The sequence below is a fragment of the Silene latifolia genome, chromosome 11 (genome assembly GCF_048544455.1).
Source record: "Silene latifolia isolate original U9 population chromosome 11, ASM4854445v1, whole genome shotgun sequence".
NCBI lineage: Eukaryota > Viridiplantae > Streptophyta > Magnoliopsida > Caryophyllales > Caryophyllaceae > Silene > Silene latifolia.
The window spans coordinates 74088499-74107356 of record NC_133536.1 but is presented as its reverse complement, the minus strand read 5'-3'; the positions used below and the strand labels follow the sequence as shown (position 1 = coordinate 74107356).

The 18858-nt window shown below is 41.9% G+C and overlaps 1 non-coding gene across 1 annotated transcript; it reads right to left on the bottom strand.

The window, feature by feature from the left end:
• Nucleotides 1-17855: 17855 nt before the first annotated feature.
• Nucleotides 17856-17962, bottom strand: LOC141616521 (small nucleolar RNA R71). Its single transcript, XR_012530865.1, has one exon. It is a non-coding gene; the product is annotated as a small nucleolar RNA R71 (small nucleolar RNA).
• Nucleotides 17963-18858: the final 896 nt, after the last annotated feature.

Below are 18858 nucleotides of genomic sequence, written 5' to 3'. Positions count from 1 at the left end.
TTGATTGTCTCCTTTCAGTTTGTGCTAAGGTAGGGTTTCCCTACTCGGTTTACTATTTAATTGATTTAAGATTGTGTGGTAATTGTTTGTACGATTGATATTGTGATTATCTGCTGTTGTTGGATTGGAGTTTGGTGGTGGTGTTGTGATGGTTGTTGGTGATGTTCGTGAGGTGCGTCCTCGGCTGAGTGGAGTCACTTGCGGGAGTGACTTCACGCCCTACTTTCGCCCTCTGTGGAATCCGCCACAGGAGGGGATGTGCACATTAATGAACAGGATTATCCCTCTTTGATGAGCGGGGCTTAGGTGGGCACGGCTGCGGTCCCCCACTGGCAGGGCTACACACTTTAGTGTGTAGTCAGTTACATGATGTGATTGGGAGTTGGAGGTGGATGGTGAATAGATGTTTATCTTTTCGTACTTATCTTATTTTGATTATGCAGTAAACTGACCCCGTTGTTCTTTTGTAAATCTGTGGTGATCTATTAGGAGATCGTGAGAAGATTGTGACAGGTGATGATGGTTATTAGCTTCGGGGACAAGATGGGGAGTCAGCACTCGAGTCGAGCTTCCGCTGTCATGAGATTTACTTTTATAGTTTCAGTTTTTGAGTTCTAGTGAACGTTATTTTGGATTTGGTTTTGGAACATGTAATCGTTAATTCTTTATACTTTAATAAATGTTGTTTTGGAATGGTAACTTTGATATACTAGCCTCGGGAAACCGAGATGGTGACGGTCTCTCATGTTAGGGTGGTCCTGGTAAGGCACCTTGGTATGTGGGGGTGTCACAAAATGGTATCAAAACGACGATTTTAGAACCTAAAACTAATGAACCTAATGAACATAGGGAGTCTAAATAAAATGGACCCGAGGAGAGTTGTTTGGAGCTACTGCAAAGACTTGGGAGACGTCCTGAAGTCGCATTAAGGCCCTTTTGATCTCGAGCCGGTCACATGGAGGAGTCTTGGGAACCGTTGTGTGTTTAAAGTCATATGTGTGGTACTTGTAGATGTGAATCTTGTGAAATTGTTGGATGAAATGATCAAAGAATTTGAACATGGTAGTATATAAAAAGTGAGTTGCGTAGTTGAATATGGCAAATCTTGAGCAAGTTATGTGTTTACTACGTGGCTTTTAAAAAAGGTAGTGGAGTATTGTGTACATATGTATATAGAAAGGCATGTTTAAGTATGTTAATGGTAGTTTACAGCTCATTTTTGGCGTGACTCGGCCGAGTAGGGCGGGTACTGGACTGCGTAACCAGGCACTCGACCGAGTGTTGTTTGAGGTGTAAGTAGCAGTAGCTACTGGTTGTGATCACTCGACAGAGTAGTAGAGCATACTCGACCGAGTATGTTTTCTGTGTTTTTGACGTTGGCCACTGGAGTGGAACACTCGGCCGAGTAATAGTAGTACTCGACCGAGTACTCCATACTCGACCGAGTACTCCATACTCGACCAAGTATCTCACCATACTCGACCGAGTACTTCTTTGGCGGAGGGTCTTGTTTATTTTGAGTCGTAGGCTATGTGCTTACGTTTCCTTGCTTCTAGCAGTTCAAAATGCCGCCAAAGAGGTCAGTAACATACATCCAAGGCTCTGAGATGACCACGGATGAGGTAGCCCGTATGATTAAGCAGCAGTATGCAGTCCTAGAGGCACTTAAGAACGTAGGAAAGGGGGCCGAGAAACCGGTGGACGCAACCCATCCAAGCACCATCATTGCCCGCTTTAACCCTTCGACTTATGAGGGCACCGGAGAACCTAAGCCGCTCGATAACTGGCACTGTGAGATGGAGAGTCTTCTGGAGGTCGAGAAGTGTCCGGCAAAGTTGTTTGTCGAACAGGTGGTGTACTACCTAAGAGGTGAGGCTGCAGTTTGGTGGCATAATGTGAAAGAAGATGCTAGGGCATACTACAAGGATGAGGGGCTCGATGCTATACCGTGGGCAGGTCTAAAGAGTGCTATGAGGGAGCAGTTTGTGCCGGAGCACATCCGTCTCATGTTGAGAGCCGAGTTTGATTCTTAAATCATGACTAATGATATGACTGTTGCGGAGTACTATCACCGGTTTTTTGAGTTGTCTCGTTACGCAGAAGATATGTAGATGGGTCAGCGAGATTTGGCTCTTCAGTTCGAAAAAGGGTTGGCACCTAAGATTATGAATAGGTTACTAGCTGGTGTTCTTAGCGATCTGAAGGAGGTCTATGCACTGGCTGGACATGCTGAGAGGTTGGTGGACTTGGCCAAGTAGGCTAATAAAAGAAACACTGAAAAGAGAAAAGCAGAGAATGAGAGTGGCAATCAGTCGGGCCACAAGAAGAGCAACTATTGTTAGTCTAGGGATTTTTCTGGAGGATCTGGGTTTTCAGGGGGATCTCGAGCATGGGGAAGAGTTAGTGGTCGGAAGTGTTAGAGACAACTCCAACCTTACTTGCTTCAACTGTGGTGGAGCGGGTCACAAGAGGCACGACTGTACCAGTGCCAAAGTTGGAGGCTTTTAAGGAGCTTATCAGGGGAGTTTCTCTCAGGCTCCGAGCCAGAGTTTTGTTAGCAACAGGTCATATGGTTCATGGAGTAACTGTGGAGAGCAAAACAACAACAATGGGGGCTTCAACTGTAATAGTGGAGGATCCTATCAGCGCCCGAACAACAGAATAACTCAGAACTCGGCAGCTAAGCCGACTACTTCAAACACCTCGGTCCTGAGTGGAAGACAGAAAAACAGTGGGAAGCTCTTTATGATGGGCAAACAGGAGGAAGAGAACGATGCTCATGTGGTTACCGGTACCTTTCTTGTTAATAATACACCGTCTTTCATTTTGTTTGACTCAGGGGCAACACATTCTTTTGTGTCTAGGGGTCATGCCTTATCTATGGGTTTGGGGCAGTATGAGCTTGTAAAAGATAATGTGTTTATACCTTCTGGGGAGTTGGTGTCTTGTGTTAAGCTGTATAGAGATGTGTCCATGTTGGTAAGCGAGGTAGATTTACCGGTCAACTTGTTAGAGTTTCCTATAGATGGGTTTAAGGTCATCGTCGGGATGGATTGGTTGGGTAAGTATGATGCTAAGATGGGTTTCCCAAGGGTGTCACAGTGTCTTATAAGGGGTTTGTTGTGAGGCCAAAGTGTAAGTTCATCGCTGTAATGACTTTAAAGGCATGTTTGAGGAAGAAGTGTCCCTTGATTCTTTGCCAAGTGAGAGATAGGCGTGTGGAGCAGCTGATAGCATCTGATATACACGTGGTTGGAGAGCTTAGTGATGTCTTTCCAGATAAGATATCGGGGTTACCACCTAAGAGAGATATCGACTTCAATGTGGAGCTCAAACCGGGGACATGCCTATATGTAAAGCACAGTACCGTATGGCACCCAAAGAACTGGAAGAGTTGAAGAAAAACCTACATGACCTGTTAGACAAGGGGTATATCCGGCCTAGTGTTAGCTGTGAAAAAGAAAGATGTGAGCATGAGGCTATGCATCGACTATAGGGAGCTGAACCATGTCACGGTAAAGAACAGGTATCCTTTGCCAAGGATTGATGACTTTTTTTATCAACTGAGTGGCGCAGGAGTGTTCTCTAAGATCGATTTGAGGTCGGGGTATCATCAGTTGAGGATAGCAGAAGAGGATGTTCCTAAGACAGCTTTCCGGTCACGTTATGGTCACTATGAGTATGTATTGATACCTTTTGGTTTGATGAATGCACCGGCAGTTTTCATGGATCTTATGAACCGGATCTTCGGTTCATACTTGGACAAGTTTGTGGTCGTCTTCATTAATGACATCTTAGTCTACTCTAGGACTAAGAAGGAGCATGATGAGCATCTGAAGTTAGTTTTGCAGACTTTGCGAGATAATCAACTTTATCCCAAGTTATCCAAGTGCGAGTTTTGGCTAGAGAAGGTGGCTTTTCTGGGTCATGTGATATCTAAGGAGGGTGTGTCTGTGGATCCTAGGAATATTGAGGTAGTGACCAAGTGGGAATCACCGAAGAACGTTGCCGAGATTCAGAGTTTCTTGGGTTTAGCTGGCTACTACAAGAAGTTCGTGAAAAACTTCTCTACAATCGCGAGGCCTATGACAGCTTTGATGAGGAAAGAGACCAGATTTCGGTAGGATGAGAGTTGTGAGACGGAGTTCCAGACCTTAAAGGAACGTTAGACCACAACTCCTATCGTAGCTTTACCTGAGGGAAGTGAGAACTTTGAAGTATACACTAATGCTTCAAAGAATGGTTTGGGATGTGTTTTGATGCAGAATGGGAAGGTTATAGCTTATACATCGAGACAGCTCAAGCCGTATGAGGAGAACTATCCTACTCATGATTTGGAGCTGGGTGCAATTGTTTTTGCTCTTAATGTTGGGGCTGGTGTCCTTAACAGTTAGTGCAAGGACTTATAAATCTCTAAAAGGATCAAAGGGCATACTTTTGGTATTATTATCAGTTGATCCACGTTTATCAATAACGGTTGGCTTGCTAGATAAGTTTGACGTTATTGTCATACAGATGGCGGTGATCAACTGATCCCTAAAAGTCACACCTATAGGATACGTTTGAGAGATGTGACAGTATGAAAATACAGTCATGTAGATGCCAATTTTGACTAACCAGTTAGTCCGAGTTATTTGACTAGTAATTAGTCAAAATGTGATGTTGAGATATTATATTTAATACGGATTAAATATTATGGGCTAAGGCGAATTAAACAGTTAATTCGTAAATTAAATATAAACGATTATATTTAATTAATGTATATTGAATAAATTATACAATATCGTCTTTGTCGGACATGTATTAATACTTCAACTAACCCGTGTTATTAGTTGATATTTCAATAGCCGATAACCGATGACGATTTATAATAAACCGCGTCATATACATTTAGCAATTTTCGAGCCGGTCCACGAGGTAAAATTAAGAGGAAGTGGAAGCCCACTTCCCCATGCAAACCCACGGTTGGCCGAACCAAACAAAAGGAGAGACTCCCTCTCCTTTTGACCTAGACAATTTCATTTTGATAGAAAACTAGGGTTTTGGAGACATTTTCTCTCTGAAACCTAGATCTCACATCGGAAAAACCTCACAATAGCTTTCTCAATATTGCAAGTCAATTAGAAAGCATTTCTAGCACAAGGGCATAGTCTCAGACGGTCTTGGGTCCAACGGTGGATTCCAAAGTTGTTTTATGTTCTTTTTATTAGGATAGGCCACACTAGGAATTTTATTTACGTATTGCATTCTTTTATTTATTTTTCGTAACGATTATATGCATCATATTCCGCCTAAAAACCAAACCACCTATTTATTGCATGAAAACTGACACATATAGAGGTCACGAGTTAGTTTTCATTGACATTCTCATGTCACACGATCTATGCTAAGCCATCACCTAAATTAATTCATTCACGCAAACGCTAGTTATTCGTTCACTTAAAATGAATTATAATTAAGTTGATGAGATCTTCCTTGTATAAACCAAAATTGAGAACGGTCTTTATAGGTCAAACTCCAATGAGTCCCTTCTTCGTCGGTAGGCATAATATGACCCCTTCTACGTCGGGTAAGTTGGAACCGATTGACCTATTTTATCTCAACACTATGGTCACTCGTACGATCCTGTGACTATGGTGGACTATAGATAGGATTTACGGAAATCTATCGACCAAGAGTTCTTCCGGAAGAATTAGCTAAACAGTTGGCTTATCAATTTACAGAAATTGAGTCTTGGGATCACTTGTATCATTCTTGAGGGAGATCAATTATGCAAGTGTGCAAGTCTACACGTTAAAATGTATTTTTAAATAGACTTAAATCACCTCGATGAGTTGCTTATTTCGTTTTTGTTTTTTCTTTCTTTTCAGTGTAGATCACGAACTTTTAAACTTCTAAAAACAAATGGTTGGTTCTATAGATAACCCAATGCCAAGTGCCACATTGGACCGTGAGTCCTGGCTTCGGATCTTCATGAATCAGATGAATCAGTCTACTCGACTGAAGAATGATGGATCAAACTTCGCGGACTGGGAGGCGGCATTACGGAATGCTCGCCGCTGCGACGGAAGCTCAAATATCTATTAGAGCCCATCCCGGCAAACCCAGGTCCCACGGCTTAGAGTCGCTGAAATCACCAAGTTTAATGATTTCTGTATGGAAGCGGGTGCGATTAAAAACGTACTCATTTTTGCAATGGAACCCAATTTGCAGAAACGCTTCATAGCCCATGGTGCGAACAAGATTTTCACCACGCTCACCAAGGAATTCTCGAAAGCTCCGAGAATCGTGACCTATGAGCCTACCACTCGCTTCTTTGATGCGAGACTCCGAAAGGGCCAACTGTTAGCCCACACATTCTCGATGATTGAGAATGTCGAGAAGCTGGAGACCTTTGATTGTAACATCAGCGAGAACATTGTTATCGACCGCATGCTTCATTCACTCCACGATGGTTTTTCGCAATTTAGAGCGAATTACTATATGAATGATTTGAAGAAAACCCCACATGAACTGCACTCCCTTCTCGTAAAGACCGAGAAGGACATGAAGTTCAGTGGGAACTTGAAACAGGATGTTCTCGTTGTGTCAAACAAGGGGAAAGGTAAGGGCAAAGCTCAGGCAAACCTAGCAGTAGGTAAACCGAAGTTCAAGAAGTCGGGTTCAGGTAAGAGTGGGCCTGGTGAGTCGAGCACCTCATCAGGCGCGACAAAGAGCAAGAATGAAAACATGGAGTGCCATCATTGCCACAAGACTGGGCATTGGAGGCGTACATGTCCTGTTTATCATGAGGACTTAAAGGCAGGTCGTGTTAAACCTGTTGGTATGTCTTCATCCTCTTCTACTTTTATTCATATGATTGAGATTAACCACGCAAGTTACGGAACTTGGGTACTTGATACTGGTTGTGGTTCTCATCTGTGTAATCATGTGCAGGGGCTCCGAAACATCGAACCCCTCGTAAAGGGTGAGGTGGACCTGCGTGTTGGGAATGGAGCAAGAGTGGCTGCAGTCTCAAAGGGGACATATGTGATCCAGCTACCTAGCGGATTTGAGTTGTCATTATATGACTGCTATTATGTACCCAGTCTTTCTAAGAACATTATTTCAGTTTCTGCACTTGACAAACTTGGATTTTCATTTGTAATAGAGAATAATACTTGCATTTTCTCATTACACGATATGATTTATGGCAAGGCAGTCTCCATGAACGGAATTTATGTTTTAGATCAGACCACCGAAATATTACACGTAATGAATAAAAAGTTAAAGGTTGGTGACAAAGATCAAACGTATCTATGGCACTGCCGTATGGGACACATTAATGAGAAACGCGTAAAACAGCTCATTAAAAATGGAGCTATCTCGGCCTTTGATTTTCAATCATTTGGCACGTGTGAATCATGTCTCATCGGTAAGATGACTCGTATTTCCTTCAAAGGTGTTGGAATGCGCGCTGCTGACCTATTAGGACTCATACACACGGATGTATGTGGACCTATGTCAATCACCGCACGAGAAGGCTATAGGTATTTCATCACTTTCACGGACGATTTAAGTAGATATGGCTATGTCTACTTAATGAAGCACAAAAGTGAATCCTTTGAGAAATTCAAAGAATACCAAAATAGGGTACAGAACCTACTTGGTAGAAAGATTAAAACACTACGTTCGGATCGTGGTGGCGAGTATCTTTCTCACGAGTTTGATCAACACCTCAAAGACGTGGGATTGCCTTACGCTTAACTCCACCGGAACACCTCAATTGAATGGTGTGTCCGAACGGAGAAATCGAACACTACTTGATATGGTTCGATCTATGATGAGTCACACCGTGTTGCCCGACTCATTGTGGGGTTATGCTCTTCTCGTCACCGCTCTAATACTTAGCCGAAGTCCGTCTAAAGTCATTGACAAGACTCCATATGAACTATGGAAGGGAACGGTCCCTAACTTGTCCTTTATACGGGTTTGGGGCTGCGAGGCTTATGTCAAGTGGAGACACGAGGATAAGCTCGGCCCGCGATCGGTCAAGACATACTTTATAGGTTATCCTAAAGGAACGCTTGGTCATTACTTTTATTCGCCAACCGAACAACGTGTTTTTGTTGCGGCTAGTGCGACATTCTTAGAGAAGGAATTTCTCGAGAATGCAAAGAGTGATAGAACCTTCGAACTGTCGGAGATTCCAGAACCAAGTACCGAGCAACTATTGGAGGAACCTGTTCCTTCAATCCCTACGCTGCGTTAACATTCCCGAGGAACCTAGGAGGTCGGGAAGAGTCTCTATTCCTCCGGACAGATACATTGGTATAGTCGAGGAACATGACATAGATGACGTTCTACTCTTAACGAGTAGTGAACCCGCAACCTATAAAGGTGCCATGACCAGTTCTGACTCAAAGCTATGGCTTGAGGCCATGCAATCCGAGATGGACTCTATGTATGAGAACAACGTATGGGATCTCGTTGACTTACCTGCTAAGGTTCGTCCCCTTCAATGCAAATGGCTTTACAAGATAAAGCATTCTGTGGAAGGTTAACAAGATATCTACAAAGCACGACTAGTTGCTAAAGGTTTCACCCAAGTGCCAGGTTTGCACTACAATGAAATTTTTGCACCCGTAGTCATGCTGCGTTCCATTCGGATTATCTTAGCGATCGCCGCTTTTCATGACTATGAAATTTGGCAAATGGATGTGAAAACCGCCTTCTTAAACGGTTTTTTGGAGGAAGAGTTGTACATGGTACAACCCGAAGGTTTCATCGATCCACAACATCCTAAGAAAGTATGCAAACTTAAGCGTTCCATTTATGGACTTAAGCAAGCATCTCGGAGTTGGAATCATCGTTTCGACCAAGTGATTAAAGAAAATGGATTTACTCGATCGGTCGAGGAACCATGTCTTTATATCAAGTCGAGTGGGAGCAAGATTGTCTTCCTAATATTGTATGTCGATGACATACTCCTGATTGGGAATGATATACCTCTCTTAACTTCGGTGAAAGTATGGTTGAAAAACCATTTCCAGATGAAAGATCTGGGAGAGGCACAAAGAATTCTAGGCATCCGTATCTATCGAGATAGATCACGACGGATGCTATCTCTCGATCGAGAGTCTTACATAGACAGTCCTAGAGAGATTCAAAGATGACTAACTCCAAGAAGGGGTTCCTTCCTATGGCTCCAGGGGTGCATTTGAGCAAGTCTCAGTCACCAGAGACACCGGAAGAGAAAGAGCGCATGACACGGATTCCATATGCTTCGGCTATAGGATCAATCATGTATGCCATGATATGCACACGTCCGGACGTGGCATATGCATTGAGTATGACAAGTCGATTCCAACAAAGATCCGGTGAATCACATTGGCTGGCTGTCAAGAACATTCTTAAGTACCTACGGAGGACTAAAGATTGGGCATTGACTTATGGAGGCCCTCAAAAGCTATGTGCAATCGGTTCGCAGATTCTAGCTTCCAAACGGATTGAGATGACTCGAAATCTCAGTCTGGATTCGTTTTTACTCTTAATGGCGCTGCAGTCAGCTGGAAGAGTTCGAAACAAACTGTTACAGCAGATTCTACGACTGAGTCCGAGTACTATGCCGCGTCTGAAGCTACAAAGGAAGCGATATGGATGCGTCAATTCTTACATGGGCTATCTGTAGTGCCTAGTTCGAATGACCCGATCACCATCTATTGCGACAATAGTGGTGCCATCTTCCAAGCTAAGGAGCCTAAGTCTAGCAACAAGTCTAGACATGTACAACGGAAAGCTCATCTAATCCGGGATTACGTGGAGCAAAAGGAAGTAGTGATAGAAAAGATTGCTACAGATGACAACATAGCAGATCCTCTCACTAAACCATTACGACAAGATAAGCATGAAGGGCATGTTAATTCCATGGGAATTAGACGTGTTCCTAAGTTGCAGTACTCTTTTATGGATTAGATTCATTCTCGTTTGTACTCTATACGACATCATCGTTTTGATATTTATATATTTTGTTTTTCATGTGGAATTGTACGACAATTTTTGAACACCACAAAGTGAACTGAACGAACATTATATTTTTCAGTCCTTAATTGCCCACATGAGCTGATAACTCTGGCAATTATTTTGTGACGTTGGTTGATGGTGGGTTCAACGAGCCATAAGTCAACCGGTTGACTGACCAATCACAGAGGCGATTTATACGGATATCTCGTAGGACACAATTGTGACATCGACGTGGAGTCCTAAATGTTTTCTAACATTCGGTGCCCGGTCGTGGATAGGACCTCCATGGTGATCCTAAGAGTCGATTCTTTTGACTATCGACTGTCTCTTGCGACTAAGGCAGATTTTGGGTAACTTTGGTTTCTTTCTCACGGTCATCCGTAACAGGGGGCCAAGTAGATTTTTTCTGGGTCATTTCATGCTGTGCTTAGATCGGAAGGAGTCGAGTTGAAGGAAATATTCAGCCTTTATCGGTACTCGATATTTCTCGGGGCCACTCGAGGAGTCAGAATCGAAATGCATGGCCATGCTCGGATACGGATTCGTTTTATCGCTTAAGTTACTCTCTAATCGGGAAACCACTCTTGATCCGGATCGATTGTAAAATACGACCTTTGCGGATCCGATCTCGCAAATTGTTTTACATTGAGTGGGAGAAATTTTAAATGAATATGAGGATCGGTTATCGCACATACACTTGTACGGACAAGTGGGAGTTTGTTGGAGCTTGTGTCCTCCAGTTAGTGCGGATAACGTCATTGCACATACACTTGTACGGACAAGTGGGAGCTTGTTGGGGCTGGTGTCCTTAACAGTTAGTGCAAGGACTTATAAATCTCTAAAAGGATCAAAGGGCATACTTTTGGTATTATTATCAGTTGATCCACGTTTATCAATAACGGTTGGCTTGCTAGATAAGTTTGACGTTATTGTCATACAGATGGCGGTGATCAATTGATCCCTAAAAGTCACACCTATAGGATACGTTTGAGAGATGTGACAAAGATGAAAATACAATCATGTAGATGCCAATTTTGACTAACCATTAGTCCGAGTTATTTGACTAGTAATTAGTCAAAATGTGATGTTGAGATATTATATTTAATACGGATTAAATATTATGGGCTAAGGCGAATTAAACAGTTAATTCGTAAATTAAATATAAACGATTATATTTAATTAATGTATATTGAATAAATTATACAATATCGTCTTTGTCGGACATGTATTAATACTTCAACTAACCCGTGTTATTAGTTGATATTTCAATAGCCGATAACTGATGACGATTTATAATAAACCGCGTCATATACATTTAGCAATTTTCGAGCCGGTCCACGAGGTAAAATTAAGAGGAAGTGGAAGCCCACTTCCCCATGCAAACCCACGGTTGGCCGAACCAAACAAAAGGAGAGACTCCCTCTCCTTTTGACCTAGACAATTTCATTTTGACAGAAAACTAGGGTTTTGGAGACATTTTCTCTCTGAAACCTAGATCTCACATCGGAAAAACCTCACAATAGCTTTCTCAATATTGCAAGTCAATTAGAAAGCATTTCTAGCACAAGGGCATAGTCTCAGACGGTCTTGGGTGCAACAATTAGGAGGAAATCTCTGTTGATTTCTGTTCTTTACGCTGCACTACAAAGGACCCGAGGTTGATTCATATTCCTTATCGTTTCTTTGTTGTTTTTCGTTTATGACAATATTTCACATGCTAAATTTACGTTATAGTCCTAAATTTAGAGGGTCTTATACGGATATTACGCCACACTTAAGATTTGGAGGCACTATCGTTATGGGGCAACTTTTAAGGTGTTTTCAGATCATAAGAGTCTGAAGTATATCTACACTCAGAAAGAGCTTAAAATGCGACAAAGACGATGGATGGAGCTGATTGGAGACTATGAAATGGAGATCATCTATCATGAGGGTAAGGCCAATGTCGTGGTAGATGGCTTGAGTAGGAAGTGCGTTAATTCGTTGTGTATAGCTATGTCCTTGCTGAAGTTGAGGGATGAGATGTCTAAGATGGGAATCCACATGATTCGGAAGGGGGATACCGTCGGAGACTTGACGATCGAGCCAGACTTGTATGATGATATAAAGAGGAAACAAGAACTTGATCCAAAGATCCAAGAATGGAAGTCAAGGGTGGAGAGTGCCACGGTTTCCAGGTTTTCTATCCACACAGATGGGAATGTTCGTTTTGATGGGAGATGGTGTGTTCCTAATGATGCATATTTGAGGAAAGTAATCATGAATAGGCTCATTGCACTCCTTATTCAGTTCACCCAGGAGGTGACAAGCTTTATAAGGACCTCAAGAAAACGTTTCGGTGGCCTAATATGAAAAGGGATGTGGCCGAGTTCGTGGCTAGGTGTCTGACATGCCAGAGAGTAAAGGGCGAGCAATGAAGACCGCAAGGCAAGATTCAGTCACTCGAGTTACCCGAGTGGAAGTGGGAGTCGATCTCTATGGACTTTATAGTGGGGTTACCAAGGACAGAGTAAGGTAACAATATGATTTAGGTGATCGTCTATCGTTTAACTAAGTCAACTCACTTCATTCTGATGAAGGATACTTTGACCAAGATACAGCTAGCTTTGGGTTACAGGAAGCATTGGGTTCGGTTACATGGTGTGCCTAAGGATATAGTGTCGGATCGAGATGCGAGGTTTATATCACGGTTTTGGCAGGAGTTGCAGGATTTGATGGGAACGACCTTAAATATGAGTACAACTTTTCATCCTGCCACAGATGGTCAGACTGAGAGGACTATTAAGACCTTGGAGGATATGTTGAGGTCTTGTGCCATGGAGTTTGGTGGAAGTTAGGAAGATAGGCTGGACCTTGATTGAGTTTTCTTACAACAACAGCTATCACACCGGTATTGGGATGGCATCGTTCGAGGCTTTGTATGACAGGAAGTGCAGGAGTTCGGTATGTTGGGAAGATAGTGCAGAGGCAGTGGTTTTAGGACCACAAATGGTACAAGATATGATTGAGCAAGTTCGACTAATTCGTCAAAAGATGAAAGCAGTTCAAGATTGCCAAAAGAGTTATACAGATTTGCACCGCAGGGACATCGAGCTCGCAGTGGGTGACAAAGTCCTTTTGAAAGTGTCACCTATGCGAGGGGTGACGAGGTTTGGAAAGAAAGGTAAGTTGAGCCTGAAGTTTATCGGTCCGTATGAGATCATGGATCGTGTAGGTGATGTAGCCTACCGGCTAGCTTTACCACTAGTGTTGGATCGAGTCCACAATGTGTTTCATGTTTCACAGCTCCGGAAGTATGTAAGTGATCCATCACATGTGCTTGAGGTTGAGAACATAGAGCTTGATGAGTCTTTATCTTATACGAAGGTTCCTAAAGAGATCTTAGACCGCAAAGTGCGCAAGACAAGGAATGGTGAGACCGTCTTACTTAAGGTGTTTTGATCTAATCACAATGTGGAAGAAGCCACATGGGAACCAGTTTAGTCTATGAGAGAGCATTTTCCCCACCTTTTTTATCAGGTATGTTTGGTTACGGGGACGTAACCGTTGTCTTTTAAGGGGGTAGGAGATGGTCGCATGCTTGTTTTTGGGTTGGTTTAAGTTAGCTTAGCTATGTTGTGCCATCTTTTCAGTTTGAGTCGGGTGTTTTGTTTTGGGGCAATGGGAGTCGCTTGGTTCTGTTAGTAGCTGTTGAGGAGTTGTGTTATAGTTGTTGGTCGTGTTTTGTGTGTATAGTGAGAACTTCTGGGACGAAGTTCTTTTTAAGGAGGAAAGACTGTAATACCACGGTTTTCTAAGTCTGTTACTCGGCCGAATATGGCTTACTCGGTCGAGAAAGGTTGTCGTGTGTTTCTGGACAGATTACTGCCCAAAAATACTCGGCCGAGTATACTCTATACTCAACCGAGTATCCGGTCTGACGATGTTTATTTCCGCAGTTTGATTTAGAGGTGATTAGAGTTATATAAACGTGGATTTCAGTTTCTTAATCACTGTTAACAAAACCTAAACTCCCAACGTAACTCTAATCATCTCCAAATCTCTCTCAAATACGTGGATCTTCTTGAGTCTTGTTCATCCTTCCTTGCATCAGTTGTGTCGGTAATCCTCTGATTATATGAATTTCATCAGTTTGTCTATTAGGGTTTTACCCTAGTTTATGATTCGCGGGAAAAGGGAGTTTTAGCATGTTGTAATTGGAATTATGTGAGATTGTTGTTAGGTGGAGACTTCATAGAGGAGCCATTTTAGCCTGCTTGATTGTCTCATTTCAGTTTGTGCTAAGGTAGGGTTTCTCTACTCGTTTTACTGTTTAATTGATTTAAGATTGTGTGGTAATTGTTTGTACGATTGATATTGTGATTATCTGCTGTTGTTGGATTGGAGTTTGGTGGTGGTGTTGTGATGGTTGTTGGTGATGTTTGCGAGGTGCGTCCTCGACTGAGTGGAGTCACTTGAGGGAGTGGCTTCATGCCCTAGTTTCACCCTTTGTGGAACCCGCCACAGGAGGGGATCTGCACATTAACTAACAGGATTATCGCTTGTGTATGAGCGGGGCTTAGGTGGGTACGGTTGCGGGCCCCCACTGACAGGGCTACACACATTAGTGTGTAGTCAGTTACATGATGTGATTGGGAGTTGGAGGTGGATGGTGAACAACTGTTTATCTTTTCATACTTGTCTTATTTTGATTATGCAGTAAACTGACCCCCGTTGTTGTTTTGTAAATCTGTGGCAATCCATTCGGAGATGGTGAGCAGATTGAGATAGGTGATGATGGTAATTAGCTTCGGGGACAAGATGGGGATTCATCACTCGAGTCTAGCTTCCGCTGTCATGAGATTTACTTTTATAGTTTCAGTTGTTGAGTACTAGTGAACGTTATTTTGGATTTGGTTTTGGAACATGAAATAGTTAATTCTTTATACTTTAATAAATGTTGTTTTGGAGTGGTAACTTTGATATACTAGCCTCGGCAAAAACCGATATGGTGACGGTCTCTCATGTTAGGGTGGTCCTGGTAAGGCACCTTGGTATATGGGGGTGTCACAGAGTATACTCCTTACTCGATCGAGTGTCAGTCACTTGATCTGCTATAGGTTTTACTCGGTCCACTGGAAGTCTACTAAGTCTAGTTTAGGTCTTACTTGGTCTAGTGAATGGTCATCCTTCATTTCCGAGTATACGTGGGTCCCCTCACGTGTCCCGAGGTCCTTTGTGGGTCCCAAAATATCCGAGTATTACATCGCCCGCCCCACACATCGCCCTGGTCGTTCCAACCACTACCCATAGCGCCCGCTAACAACCAAATCGAGTCAACATTGAATCAGTGGCGCTATTAACGCAATGCAAACAAATTAATCATTCACATAATTAATATCTTCAATGTCATTTGTTCATATATAACAAAATCAAATGGAACAACAATAATTTACTAAAGTAGGTTTTTTGTTGTTATTTATGTGTTTAAGTACGTAAGCATAAAAAATTTCAATCATAGTGCTTGCTCAGTAGAGAAACACTTCTAAAAGCTTGACCAAACACATACTTAGTATTCGTTTGGTTCATACATGAATTGAACTCCTGTAGTAGTTTGCATTTTTGATGTGTTCATTTTATATATACTTTTACCCTTCATTTTAGCTCGGTTTTTATTGTATATCATACTTTAATTAGTATATTTGTGAGCTAATTTTGTGTTCTAGGTGTATTGTTTGTATTTGTTACATTTTGTAGGAATCTAAGCATTTAGAGACTTTTTCCTATCACATTAGCAAGCACCAAGTTCACTAAGCTAAGTGGAAACAAGATGGACCATGTATGACAATGGAAGGTGTGTTTCCAAGCCCAAGTAAGAGTGTATGAGATAATGCAAAATAATCTTACAAAAGAGCCCAAAAGAAGATCAAATTTATGAAGAGAATTTCAAGCTTAGGATACTCCTTTGGATGCTCTTAGGAGGATTTCTAAAGCATTAACTGGAGGCATTAAGAGGAATTTATCGCATAATTAGGATTCCTTTGGCATTTAAGCAAGGAATTAAGGGAAATTAGCCAGATAACCACGCCCCCGATCGGGGCTGGCAATCCCGATCGGGGTTGACTCCCTCTTGAATTATTACGTTATGCCCCTATTTTCTTATAAATAGGGGCCTTAATCCGTCATTAGGATATCTTTTTCCTTACGCATTTTCATACACTATTTCACTCTCTAGCCTTAAGCAAAATTCTCTCTAAGTTTTCATATTAGTTTTAACATTGTTAAGCTTTTAGTTGATGTTAAACATTTGGTTCTAAGTTACTCAAGCATTTGGTTCTCTTTATTCTTCTTTGCAATTCAAGTTCTAATTCCTTATTTTGGTAATTCTAATTATTTTTTAACTAGTTTACATTTCCATTTAGTTATCATATAGTTTTATCATTAGCACTTTTTTCACATAGTTTAATCTTACATTTTATGTTTTATCATTTAGTTTATATCATTTCTACAAACATGTTTAGCATTTCATACAACATAGTTTATAGTTCATAATTTAATATGAGTAGCTAAATTCCCTTAGTCTAGGGGCTAGGGAAGCCATGCAAAATAAAATATGTAAAATGATAAATTAGGGTGATATAATATTGTGTAATTGTTTCTATCACATGTTTGCGCTACAATGTTTAATCTTTGGTTATTGGCCGTAATCGTAAATTAAGTTTGTTAATTCGTTCTATAAGTCGAGAGGCACGGAATCTGATTAGACTAAGCATGTGTAGTAGGACGACCTAGTTATAAACGAGATTTTCTCTAAGACCCGGTCTATGGTTGACACTAATATCGTGAGGTGGGTGTCTTTAAGCCTAAAAAATTGACAATGATAATATTACCGAATTTAACATGAACATATATTTACATTTGCATGTGTGACCCGACTCCCCTAGAGTTCCTTTATCATATACTTTACATCTTTATAATTGGTAATCATCAAACCAACCAACAAACCAAACCAAACGTAATCGACCTTGATAAGAATCTTTCCATAGCGTTTCATAAACGCAATTCCCGACTCCTTGTGTTCGACCCCTATTACTACATTAATTTGTGTCTAGGGTAATTATCTTTGCATAGGTGTACGATAGCCTATCAAATTTTGGCGCCGTTGCCGGGGAGCACGATTTTATTGCGTTTTGATTTGTCGATTTTTAGCTTGTTTTCTTTTGTTTTAGGGAACACTTGTTCCTTGAGACCGTTACTTATCATTTTCTAAAGATTGTTGTCTTATGCCCAGGTCTTCTCGTAGTGGAGATTTGCTTTCACCGGATTCCGAGCCCGAGAAAACTTTTAGGAGAAGACGACGTTTTTGGAAAGAAATAAAAGAAGCCGCTTCTCCCGTGCAAGTTGAAAGTGCTAGAAAGTCTTACTTAGACGATCTAAAAGTTCTTGAAGAAGAGGAGGTTTCAAGTTCATCATCTCCACCACCACCATCCCCAATTAAAAGGATGGTGAAACTTTCCGATCACTCAAAGCCCACCGCGGCAATGCTCCCGGCCGGTATTACAACTACTCAAATTACCGCGCCGGAATTCGAGATCAAGCCGGCTTTCATTAGCCTTCTGGAGAGGAAGCAATTTGGGGGAAGTCCTTTGGAGGATCCCAATTTGCATGTGCAAAACTTTTGCGATTATTGCTCCATGATCCGACAAATGGGCATCACTCAAGCCCAAATAAGGGAAATACTTTTCCCTTTCTCTTTGAAGGATAAGGCCAAGCTTTGGATCAATAGCCTTGTCCGCACCGCTATGGGAATCACGAATTGAGATACATTGGCTCTTGCGTTCTATCAAAAAAAATTTCCACCAGAGAAAACTCAAACTTTGAGGAGCCAAATCACCGGATTCCGTCAACAAGCTCTTGAGAGCTTATATGAGGCTTGGGAGAGGTACAAAGATTTTCAAAGACAATGCCCACATCATGGGTTGGATGATTGGTTCCTAGTTATAACATTCTATAATGGATGTTGTGCCGAGTCCCGAAGGATTCTTGATTCCGCCAACAATGGGCGGTTTGATCAAATTGACGCCGATATTGCTCATGCCACGATCGAAACTATGATGATCCATGACGCACAATATGTCAATTCCCGAATTGTGCCACTCAAAGGTAAAGAAGAATCCTCCGACAATCCCGTCTTGTTGGCTCAAATTGCCTTACTCCAACAACAATTGGCGTTACGAGATGCTAGGGATTCTCTTCAACAACTCAATGTTGTGTCCTCTACGAGTCAAATCATTGTTTGCAACAGTTGTGGAGGTGCGGGTCATTACACCGCTCATTGCCAAGCTACTATTGAGGAGGTAAATGCTTTTCAAGCTCTAAGGCAAAATTCTTATCCACCGGGTACATTTTCAAATACATATAACCCGAATTCAAGATTCCACCCGAATATGTCTTATAGAAGTACCAATGTACTTAACCCTCAACCTCAACCCCCACAACAATAAAATGCCTATGTCCCTCAACAACAAAAGTATAATTGCCCACCGGGTTATCAAAACCAACAAAGGCCACCTCAACAAAATTACCAACAAAATCAAGGCCCACCACCTCAAAATGGCCAACAAAACAACCAAGGGGGAGGTAAACTTGAGGCATTGGTAATGCAAATGGCTAAGACCCAATCGGAAATGTTGGCTCAACTACAAAAGAGTGACCAATCTCACAATGCCGCAATCAAGATGTTGGAGTAACAAGTGGCACAACTTGCCGCTTCTAGCTCTCAAAGGAAAACCGGCCAATTACCACCCCAAGCTGAGCAAACACATGCGACTGTTAATTCTATTTCCTTGAGAAGTGGTACGAGCTATAATGAGCCAT